The sequence below is a fragment of the Asparagus officinalis genome, chromosome 6 (genome assembly GCF_001876935.1).
Source record: "Asparagus officinalis chromosome 6, Aspof.V1, whole genome shotgun sequence".
Lineage (NCBI taxonomy): Eukaryota > Viridiplantae > Streptophyta > Magnoliopsida > Asparagales > Asparagaceae > Asparagus > Asparagus officinalis.
This window is the reverse complement of record NC_033799.1, coordinates 25,978,900-25,991,296: the sequence shown is the minus strand read 5'-3', so window position 1 is coordinate 25,991,296 and position 12,397 is coordinate 25,978,900. Positions and strand designations below refer to the sequence as shown.

Sequence of the window (12,397 nt, the reverse complement as noted above, 5' to 3'; positions counted from 1 at the left end):
TGTACGCAGCGAAACTGAAGGCACACAAATACAAACAAGATTGGAATAGTTATCAACAACCAAACAAGTAACACAAATGCAAGACAACAGATTTTACGTGGTTCGGCAAATCTGCCTACATCCGCGGGAGTGGCACAATAATTTCTTATTAATAACAAGAAATTACAAATAATAGAGAGGATCTCAAACTTGAGATCTCTCACACAAATAGCAATTGATTTTAATCTAAAATCAATGCTCAACACTCTCTCTATTACAATAACTTCCCCAATTAATATTCACCAACCCCTTCTCAACAGTAATTGAGAACAAGGACAAAATGGAATAAAAATAAAAAATTTCCTAAACTGCAGAGAGAACGGAAGCTCAAGAAATTGCCGTCGCTAATCTCTTCTTATCTCTCTGCTCTCGCGCTCACTAATTCGTGCACGAATAAGGTTTCCCTTTTATAGGGAAACCCTAGGGCGGTCGGTCTATGTGCTCCAGCTATGCTCCAGCTGGCTCCAACCACGCACAAGCAAGGTTCACTCTGCTACAGGCGAGATCATGGGCGAGATCCGCTACAGACGAGTCCGATCCACGCAGCAGGCGAGATCCGCTCGCCTCCGTAGCTCGATCTCACCACACACTTCGCCTGCGATCTCGAACAAGCGACTTTCCTCGCCTCCTCAACTTCATCATCAACCACTATAGGCGATCTTCCTCGCCTCCTCAACTTCACCATCGAAGGCGAGCTTCGATCTCAGGTACGTTCTTCTACAAATCTTCACCTCGACGAACGTTTCCCCAAAACTGAGCCGACACTAACCAAAACAAATGTCCTACTTGTTGTGTCTAGTACAAAGTGAAATAATTCACGACAACGGACTCAATCCATAATAAGTCAGGATCTAAATGAGAATGAGACCATTCTCCAAACATCGATGTCTACTCACCAAATTGGCTTCATCCTAAAGACTTGCCTACGTATCCTCTTGACCAAGGAATCAAGCCTTCACGTAGTTCACCACATGGCCTCCAAAGGGCCTTAACAGCGAAGAATGTTTAACAATTCCAAACAATGATCGAATTACACTCCAGTGACAACTTTGGTCAACATATCTGCCGAATTGTCCTTTGTGTGGATCTTCTTCAATCTGACGTCTCCATCATCCAATACATCTCGAATAAAATAGAATCTAACATCATTATGCTTTGTGCGAGCATGATACACCTCGTTCTTGGTCAAATAGATAGCTGACATGCTATCATAATGTACCTTGATGGTATCCAGTGCAATCCCCAGGTCATCCAATAACCCTTACAACCACAAAGCCTCCTTCACAGCTTTAGTCAATAACACATACTCTACCTCCATAGTGGAGAGAGCCATTGTAGACTAAAGTATGAATCTCTAATACACCGGTGCTCCTGCTAGTGTAAACAAATATCCAGTAGTAGACCGGCGCTTGTCAAGATCCCCCACATAATCGGAATCCATATAACCAATACAATCATGCCCATTCTTCCAATTCTTCTCGAATACCAAACCAACATCCACGGTACCTTTTATATACCTTAAAATCCACTTCACGGCCTCCCAATGTCCCTTCCCTGGGTCATGCATGTACTTAGATACCATGCTCATGGCCTGAGACAAATCTGACCTTGTACACAGCATCACATACATCAAGCTACCCACTACATTAGCATATAGAACTTTGGACATGTATTGACGGTCCAGAACTGAAACAGGTGACATCTTAGCCGATAACTTAAAGTGGGAGCTAATGGAGTACTCACTGCCTTGGCATTGCCATCATAACTAAATTTCTTCAGCATCTTCTGTAAGTAACTACTCTTTGTCAACTTCAGCCTCCCCTTCACCCTGTCTCTCTCAATCTCCATACCTAATATCTTCTTTGCTTCTCCAAGATCCTTCATCTCAAATTCAGATGATAGTTCCTTCTTCAACTTTTTAATAGCAGAAGTATTCCTGGAAGTAATGAGCATATCGTCAACATATAACAGTAAATAAATATACTCACCATTCTGTAGCTTGTGCATGTAAACACACAGGTCATATGGGCTTCTCGTGTATCCTCGGCCAATCATGAAGTCATCGAATCTCTTGTACCATTGTCGCGGCGATTGCTTCAATCTATAAAGAGACTTCTTCAGCTTGCATACTAATTCTTCAATCTGACTGACGAGTGCGTTTGGTCACTTGGAGCTGACCGACGCATGTGCGTTGACTGACAAGCGTGTTCAGTCACTTGGAGCTGACTGGCATGCGTGAGCTGACCGACAGGTGTGATGGCCAATTAGAGGTGGCCGGTGAGCGTATGAGACATAGTTGGTTTGCCATTCTGGTTCATGTGCTTGTCGGCATCAGATAATCCTCCTAGACTCAGATAACGACGTTCGTCATCTTGTCTCCGTCTCGAGCTGTGTGCGGACACCTATAGGTATTTTTAGATGCCTACAACATACCCTTTCTTCTACCTCCTCACTCTTAACAATTTCCCCCACATTATTTGTTTTACCCTTTCTTCAATTCACAAGATCTCCTTTCACCCGTAGCCGTTCTTTCCCCCGTTCTTCATTTCCCAAGATCACCTCTTCGTTTCCTTGGATCTCAGAAATCACCTTCAACTCCCCAAATCGTCTGTTCATCTCCATCGACTAGAGAAATTGTGCTCTGCCTCGAGAACCCAAGCGTCACCGAAGGGTGATACGCATATTCTCCATCGACTAGAGAAATTGTGCTCTGCCTCGAGAACCCAAGCGTCACCGAAGGGTGATACGCATATATAGAAAGTCTCAGAGTCTCATCCCTACATCCCTTATTTCCAAAGAAACCTATCGGCAAAACCCCTGGCGAAGACTGATCCCTACGTTGTAGAAAGTTGTCGACGTCACTGGAGGTGAATGTCATCAATGTCACTGGAGGTTGACAGGTCAGTTTACTGAAACCCTCAAAAAATTTTACCAATCTTGTGAAATTTACTTTCATCGTAATTTTTACCATATATTGTGAAATTTGATTCACTAAAAGTAATTCACTGAAAGTGATCCATAAAGTCTAAAGGAATTCTTCTGAATTGTAGGCTCTGTTTTAAATTTACCCTTCACAGAAAGTGATCCATAACATCTAAAGGAATCCTTAAGAAGTACCTTCATGTAGGCTAATTCCCACTGTTATTAACCTTTATCATACAGAGCTCCGATCTCTGCCATGGCCAGAAACGGAGCTGGAATGATCAACAGACGTTTGAGAACCTCACATTATCCCAAAATATTCCCTCCCGTAAACTTATAAAAAATCCTATCTTTATTCAAAAATCCAAAAGATGCCACTTTTGAGAAACATTTCAAGATTATAGTATATGAGATTTAAGAAAACATAGCAACGAAATAATCAAAAAAATCAAAAAAACAAGCATGCAGTCAATAAAAGGCAGGACTAGTGTTCTTGAAAATTCCCCAGCCAGGAAACTAGGAATGGAGATCTTTACCTTCGTAGTCGTGACTCCTTCTGAACTGCTCAATGAAACCCTAAGTGGTTAGAATCGCCGAGGAGGGGTGGGCTGAATCCGAAACCCTAGCAGGCCTGATCATCTGCTGATTGAAGACGAAGAGGGAGAGGAGGAAAAGGGTAGCAAGAAAGCGAACGGGGCTCGAGGCGGTGCTAAGAGCTTTTCCATGGAGTTGCAGACCCTAACCCTAGATAAAAACCGGGGAAATTTATTGTTTAGTCCTCTTATAATCAATTGCAAAATAGAATTGAAGTAGGTTTAAATAAATTAACGTAGATTTTAACAGTGTATTTAACAAAAAATTAAGTATGAAAAAATTCTAAAAGTAGCATGCACGAGTCGCACAAAATATTCTTTGACGGACATTTTCACGTTTGTATAAATAGCACGTATCAAAGTGTAAATTTTAAAAACTTCAGTGAGGGTGTATAAGTGCAAAATAAAGGAAAGTTTGGGTCCTTTTAAGTGCTAATTACCCCCAAAAAAGACTGCGTAAACAACTAATGCTGAAGTTACAATCCTTTCTAAATAGGGGTGCTAAACCGTATCCGTATCCGAGGAAATATCTGTAACCGTATCCGTTAGGATATGGATATGGTTACTCAAATCTATAACTGATAGGATATAGTTACATATATAGTTATATAGTGAAATATCTGTATCCGTATCCGAATACATATTAGTCATACTCTTACGATAGTTTCGATTCTTAGATTATGGATTTGTGATTAATTTTGATGGTCAATATGTCAAATCTTAACTTTTCAATTATAATGAACATATTAACGAACTCTTTTGTATCATATGAACTATGTTTTTATCCATACTATCTAGTTTTCTCATATCTGTTTTGTATCCGCATGCATATCCGCTCATATATCCGCATGTATATCCGTAACTGTATCCGATTTTAGCAGATATGGTTATGAATTTTCCTTACTGAGGTATATCTATATCCGTATTCGTGTCTGAGATGGGTAAATGAATATGGATCTGGTAAGCATCATATTCGAGCCGTATCCGGACCGAGTGCACCCGTATTTCTAAAGGTTTGTTCGGGCTATCGAATCCCCCAAAAGCTTTCACTTAAACCCTAATACCCAAATCGGGCAAATTTTGAAAACAGACCCCTTTACAAAATTATTCCCAAAAAAGACATGTTTTGAAAATATTTGCAAAAAACGACCTAGTTTTAGCCTCAGGGCTGAAACTGGGTCGTTTTTTACGAAAAATATTCCCAGACTTCATGGTAGTTGAACTCCTGTGAAGCTTTTTCAAAAGAAAACTTCACGGGACTTTAACTCCCGTGCAGTTTTGTTTTAAAAAAAACTTCAAGGGAGTTCAACTCCCGTGAAGTTTGTGAACATTTTTCCCAAAAACCGACCTAGTTTCAGCACAGAGGCCGAAACTAGGTGGTTTTTAAAAAATAAAGTGGAAACAAGTTTTTTTTAGGAATATTTTTGCAAAGGGGTCTGTTTTCAAAATTTGTCCTACCCAAATCCGATAGTAATTCTCTCTCTCTCTCGTTCTCTCTCTCTCCCATCATTCTCTCCCCCATGGGAGAACACGGCGGTCGATCGATCGATCGATCAAAACCCTAGCTCCGGCGAACTAACCAGGCGCTCGGTCACTGGAGCAATGGCGTCGGTTTACATACCAGTCCAGAACTCAGAGAAGGAGGTCAGGGTCGCCCTCGATTAATTGCCGAGGAATGTCTCCGACATCCTCGACATCCTCAAAGTCGAGCAGGCCCCTCTCGTCTCTGGGTAATCATCACGGTCAGTCGCTAAACCCTGAATTAAACTCGATGAAGATTTCAAGATTTACCCTCACGAGGAATTTTTTAGACTTAGTTGGGGCTTAACTTCTTGATTGGCTCACCAATTACTTCTAAAAACTTTCATAATGTAATAATCTATAAACTGCTGTTTCGTTGTTATGCGTGTAGAGAGAATACTTACATCAAGGAAAATCGAACAGTTTCGGCAAATTTTGGAGGAAGGTTCGGGTCCAGGTATTTGATTTTAAGTGTTATTTCCTCTTAATTGCTAGAGAAAAGAGGATCATTTTAAGCAAAGAGATAACTGATGAGCATCGTGTTATTAAAATTTCTTTATGTTGTTTCTATTATCATCACTCATCCCAATAGTCGTGCATATGTTTTGCGTTATATGTTTAGATTTTGCATATATGTGGTACTATTTCCGGCATTATTTATGTTGCTAAAATCAACGAGCACTATGTGCTTATGATATTGTTCATGTTGCAGAAATCGATGAGTATTATGCTGATGTGAAGTATGAGCGGATTGCTATCCTAAATGCTTTGGGGGGCATATCATACTTATCTGGGGAAGCTTAAGATGAAATGAGAAAATAATGAGAATTTTAAGATAGCAACTCAATATTACAATAGAGCATCAAGGATCGATGTTCATGAACCATCGACATGGATCGGTAAAGGTGAGTGTCTTGTAGAAAGAGCTTACATAGTAACAGGTTTTTTTTATCGATAACAATGTTTAAAATGCAATTCACTTGATGCATTATTGTATTAATTCTGTATAGTATCACTGTTCATTCATTAACCTTTGTCCTTTTCCACACACCTCGCCACCCAAAACAGATATGCTTGTGTGATATGTAGTAATAGGTACCCTTGCCTCACATTTCAATATCACGGTAATAGTTTGAAGTTCACACTGTTTACATTCCTCTCTAATAGTTGCTTAATCCTTAAATAATAGTTTTCTTCCGCCCTTACTGGTGCACGCAATGCATGCATTACATGGTAAAGTTGTGCGCAAAATTCTTTTAACTCCTTAATAATCAATACTGATGTGAATGTATTTTTAGAAAATTATTGTCGCATGACGTAAAGTATCTTACTATTAGAAAATATGGGGAGTGGGGGTAGTTATCAAGTAGTGGATGGTAGTTAGGATGTTGATCTTTCCAATTTTGTGCTTCTAATTAATTTTGGTGTGCAATAAATTGTTGAGGACATGTTGATTTTTTTGAGAATTTGACACACATGGGTGAACCGAAATTGCAGCTTTTCTTAAATAATAATAGTAATAGAATAATAGTAATAGATTTTCTTTGACTAAACATAGTTTGATTGGATAGACTCTAAGAAAAATTAAGATTATTTTCTAAAATTGTAGTTTAATAATATCAAATCTAATTGATGTTTAGTTTATCTCGTCAATCTATCAGATTCTTGTTATAATTATTTGGCTAAGCCTCGTGGTTAATATTTGACTATGTTTCCAGAAGAGAACATGTGAAACATGTATAAAGGGCACTGGTTTTATCTTTTACTTTTATTTTGCAATTTCTAAACTAGTGGCTCCTGATTCAGTTTACATGTTTGGAGACATCATGTACATGAAATCAAAGACCAAATACCAAAGGCAAATTACTAGTTAGGAAATCATATTCCACATCCTGGATGTACTATCAGAAATTAGGTTATTATGCATAGCTCAATAATGTCTTCCATCTTTTCCATTTGGGCTTCCAATACCGATATTAAACATTTATCACGTGTATCAAACTCACTTATATAAAGAAAAATGATTGTAGTCTAACTGTTCAATAAGGACCGACTTTCCTTTCTTTTATCCTTATTTTTTCTGTAATCTATTGTGAGACATTAGTAGGAAATTGTTATATTATCAATGAGTTGCACTTGCTAATCAGTTATCCATCAACATCACATATTTATTCAGGGTATCTTTTTGTGGCCAAAGGTGACCTCCAGCAAGCTTCTGGTTTCTTTAAAATAGTTTTTGATGAAGATCCTAATAACATCCCTGCTCTTCTTGGTCAGGTGTGCTCATTCTACTAAGTCCTACTCTATGAGACATCTTTTATTTTTGCTCTTTGGGTTTATTTGTATCTTAAGTTTATAGTAACAATCTTTCTTTCTGCACTTTTTCTTAGATAAGGATAATTTTGGAGGTTTGCCTTTGCTTCCATGAGCTTAAATTGCATGAATTTTATGGTGATGTAGAATGGGGACTTCCATTTGGAAAGTCAATGTAGAATAAATGAAGAGAAAAGGAGGGGACAATAATTGTAGCAGCAAAAATCACTATTAGAAATAAAAGGAGAGAAATAGGCTGAGACTTTTCATATCTAGGATTTTAATTGTCAAGATAATTTATTTGTTCAGTTATAGTTGATTTAGGAATTTGTACAGCCTAATTGTTTGGAAAATCTTTTGTTTTATTGTGATACAAGCTCTATAATGCGAATTAAATTATCGGTGCTTGAGTTTCATAACTGTAAACTGATTTTTCTTGAATAAGAAGGACAAAAATGTTTTTGAAACCTCTAATTTTGTTGAAATAGAAAGTAGCATTCTTTTAGTATCATATTGATGCAATTTTGGGTGTGAAATACCAGTTATACAAAGTGTGAAACCCTAATGGAAGTCCAAAAAGTGCTCCGTATCTTTCTTTTTTCTCTGACTTTGCATCACAAATCTCAAATTTTAAATAGTGCGGAACCATCTTCTAGCTGTTTCTTTTATCTATGATACCAAATGAATAGAGATGGTTTCAGGCAGCATTTGAGATAAAGAGAAAAGGATAAAGAGAAAATTTCACACTTAAAGGAAACTAGAGAGCCAAGAAAAAAAGGATAAAGAGAAAATTTCACACTTGTTTTGAGTTTTCACAACTCGTGAAACTATGATTTATACCAATGTTGTATCACACAATTTAAATTTAGTAGAATAGTATGTCCTTCCCAAAAATGAATGTCTACTATTCAATGTTGAACAATTTTCTTTACATCTTTTTGTGATCTTCCAAATGAAAGTTGTTCTACATTAAATAGCAGACTTTCCTATGCATCCTTCCAGGATTCAAGACAAGCCTTTCTCCTGACGATGATTTCCTTTACCAATAGTTATTCACCTATTTAGATGCTTGATATCAGGGTATCAACCACTTGTAAAATTATGTCATCTTTTGATTTAACTTTTTTCGATGTATTTGACACTTTGATGGAAAAAAGACTAGATGATAATATTAATCATTTTGTTCTTTTTCTATTTTTATGATGAGGGACATCATTTAGCTTTATATGCCACATATAGCTGTCTTTGATACCTTCATTTAATTTATCACCTATTCTTTATTTTTCCTTTTCCCCTAATTTCTTTCAACATCTAAATGTTTTGATGGTGACTGGGATAATGATGTGATGAATTATGCTTGGCTAATATTGCATAATGAGTCTTACTGAAGTAGTTTTACATTCGTGTGCTCTTTTTCCTAAATCTCTTTTTGAATCTCAGCATTTGGTTTTTGTTCGTTGGTGAAGCTGTATATTAGGAATTTTATGCCTGTAGTTTGAGTCAGAATTTCTCTTTCAGGCTTGTGTTGAGTTTAACCAGGGAGAAAGCCAAGAGCAGTATAAAGCTACAGACTCATATAAAAACTCTTTGAAGTTATTTAAGGTTTGTTTCTTTTCTCATGTTCTGACTTTATTTCTCTTTTTAAATTTCAAAATAATATCAAGGATTTAACTTCAATTTGTAAGCAGACCGCTCTGTTAACTTATTTTAAAAACTTTGAGTAGAGGGCATTGCAAGTGCATCCTAATTGTCCTGGAGCTGTGAGACTTGGTATAGCTCTATGTCGCTACAGACTAGGTCAGTCCGAGAAAGCTCGACAGGCCTTTCAACGAGTCCTACAGGCAAGTTCATTATGTGGTCCCATATGTATATGTTTATTTTGACATACCTTTATGTGTTTCTGATTTCCCCCCTATGATTTACGTTCTGTAGTTAGATCCAGAAAGTGTTGAGGCTCTAGTTGCTCTCGGAATCATGGATTTGCAAACAAATGAAGGTAACATGAATGTGCAATGTTAAATTAATGAGTGAATGATATCATATATCTTATGTTAGAGTGCATCTTCTCTCTTGATTTTGGTTCTTCTGAGGAGTTCGGCTCAACATATCTTGATCACCTTCGCATCGTTTTTTTGTAGCTTATGGAATTCGCAACGGAATGGAGAAAATGCAAAGGGCTTTGAAATATACCCTTATTGTTCAAGGCGCTAAATCATTTAGAAAATCACTTTTTCTTTACTGGACAGCATTTTTTGGTTGAACAGTTAACAGAGAATGCTCTAGCTACAAGCAACCATAGCTTGACAAAATCACATTCATAGTACAATTTGGCAAGGTCTTACCATAGCAAGGTGAAAAACATATTGAATGTTGAATATTGATTATGCATCTTCAGATGTGATATTATGTTATTTTCATTTTACTACTGATCGCCTTTACCATATCTATTACTAGTGTAGGGTGATTTCGAGAAAGCTAGCCGTTACTACATGGCGTCTATCAAAGAAATTAACAGACCACAAGACTTTGTGTTTCCATTTTATGGTATGTGTTCTTAAGCCTGTCCTCTGCTTCGTCATGCTTTCATGATTTTGAGAAAGCTCTGTTATGCATTGTTACCCTTACTATAGTGCTGTTACTTGATAATGAGGTTAAAGGTCTGTAGATTTGTGTTTTAGGGCAATCATCGAAATAGCTGGCACATCCTTGAAAACTACTTGCATTAAGCCTGCACATGTTAGAAGGACATGAATTATGCTGCTGATTTACCCTCTTACAGAAATCATTTAACATCTGTAGGAATATCTCTGAGAATTTGTCAATTGCACACCACTATATTTCTAGCGAGCATACAGTGTGTGCATAATATCTCCGTAGTTCATGTATTTCATAGATAGCAGATGCCTTGATCTGTAGAAAGGCGTAGCTTTTATATAAGTATATACGAACGATTGAAAATATGGACTTTACACGTGCCTGTTAAAGAGTCAAAAACATTTTTTTAATTTATATTGAGGTCAGTTTTCTAATGGTTGTATGGCTGCATGTCATTTTCTTTTTCATCTAGCAGTCATGCTTGATTTTATGTTTTCCTATCCATTGATTGTGTTAATTCTTGATGCACTGATCTCTGAGTAGGCTTGGGACAAGTCCAACTAAAACTAGGAGATTTTAGGAGTTCTCTTTCAAGCTTTGAAAAGGTGTTGGCGGTTTTTCTTGAAAATTGTGAGTGCATGAAGGTAAATATGACATGAAAAAAGATTGTTCTTAAAATTTGAATTTATTATTTAGTTTGGCTATTAATCTAATTGGTTTTTTTCCTTTTAAAAGGCTGTTGGCCACATTTATGTTCAGCTTGGTCAAAATGAGAAGGACCTGGAAATCTTCAGCAAGATTGCACGAATTGACCCACGAGATGCTCAAGTAAGCATTTTGTTTGGTAATAGAACTCCGCTTTATTTTTTAATCATCATGTTTTACTCTTTATCAAAATAAATGCCTGGGTAATTTAAGCATAGAGGTCAAGTCTCTGTTGCTTGCTAGACCACTTACTGCATTCTATTTGGTTCAGAAGCAATGATGCCACCTTATTTTTCTCTTAAAATTCTGTTTGTTGGAAAATTTGTAATAAGAAAACGATGAAAGAATCGTGTTTGATTTTATTCTCTCTAACTGTTTAGAAAAAGAATGTCTACAACTCTCTCAACTCTCGATTACAATTTGGATTTCCTGATTACAAAAGAGAAGAGGATTGATCTGAATCCTCCCCTTTGTTTTATTCTGGGTTCTTCACGGTGGTGATGAGATGCCTCCCTCGAATGCTTGCGTCGAGTTTGCTTCTCGTTGACGATCCGGATATCTATACTCACTGGAATAACTGACTTGTGTGGTCGGTCTGGTCAAGAACTCTTAATGAACCTTGTAGTTCAGGATCAGTAACAAACTCTGGTGAAGAAGAGTTGTTTGGACCAAAATAATTCGGTTAATAAACCAAGTATCGAATCTCAAGAGATCTTCAGTTGTTGAAGATTGCTGCCTTTTGATCCTCTCTCCAATCGGCCCCCTTTTTTTCCTCCTTTAACTCTGTTGAGTTTGTTGACATTTTATAGGAAGATTAGGGGTGTAACTGACCCCTTAATCCGCTCCTATATGGGGGTTTAGTTGCCCCATTATTCGGGTGTGACAACCCACTAAAACCACTCCCCAGATCGTGGGTGATCAGCGGTCTTATCGTAACCGTATGGATTGTGTTTGAATGAGTCAGAAGCTTGGCTTGCGCTCTAGCATGGATTCTGTGTTTGAACGCAGTATCTGGAAGCGCGTCCTGCAGTGATATGAAGCTGCATTTGTAGCGTTGTGAAGGTGTGTTTTGCAGCGATGTGGAGCTGCGTTTGCAGCGTTGTAGAGCTGCGTTCTACAGCGGTATGGAGCTGCGTTTGGTAGCGATATGAAGCTGCGTCTAGCGGCGATTGGAGCTGCGTTTGGCAGTGGATTGGAGCTGCGTCTGGCGCGGATTGGAGCTGCGTCTGGCGGCGATTGGAGCTGCGTTTGGCAGCGGATTGGAGCTGCGTCTGGCGGCGATTGGAGCTGCGTTTGGCAGCGGATTGGAGTTACGTCTGGCGGTGATTGGAGCTGTGTTTGGCAGCAGATGAAGCTGCGTCTGGCGGCGATTAGAGCTCCGTTTGGCGGGATCATAATTACGAGATCGCTTGTAAGTTTCCCATTTTCGAGGGAGGCGCATATGGAGAGGTCTATCAAGATACCCCAGGGCGGAATTCTTTCACCATACTCAGTAGAGGTGTCTTTTGGTGGCTCATAAATATTCGCCCTGGCTATCTTATCTTCCGGCAAAGGAGGAAGTGCTTCATCGAGCTTCGTTACCGCTGTCAATCTCTTCTTTCTCTTGCGATTCTGAGTAGAAGACCGAATCTGTATGAAAGTTTTCCACTCCTCTGAAAGGGTATTTTTCCACAATCAGGGTTCGAACTTCACCTCCCTCATTGGCATAC

General features: G+C 38.3%; 1 pseudogene; it reads left to right on the top strand.

Moving 5' to 3' along the window:
• The window catches only part of LOC109845936, an 80,278-nt pseudogene that overhangs the window by 67,579 nt on the left and 302 nt on the right, over window positions 1–12,397 (top strand).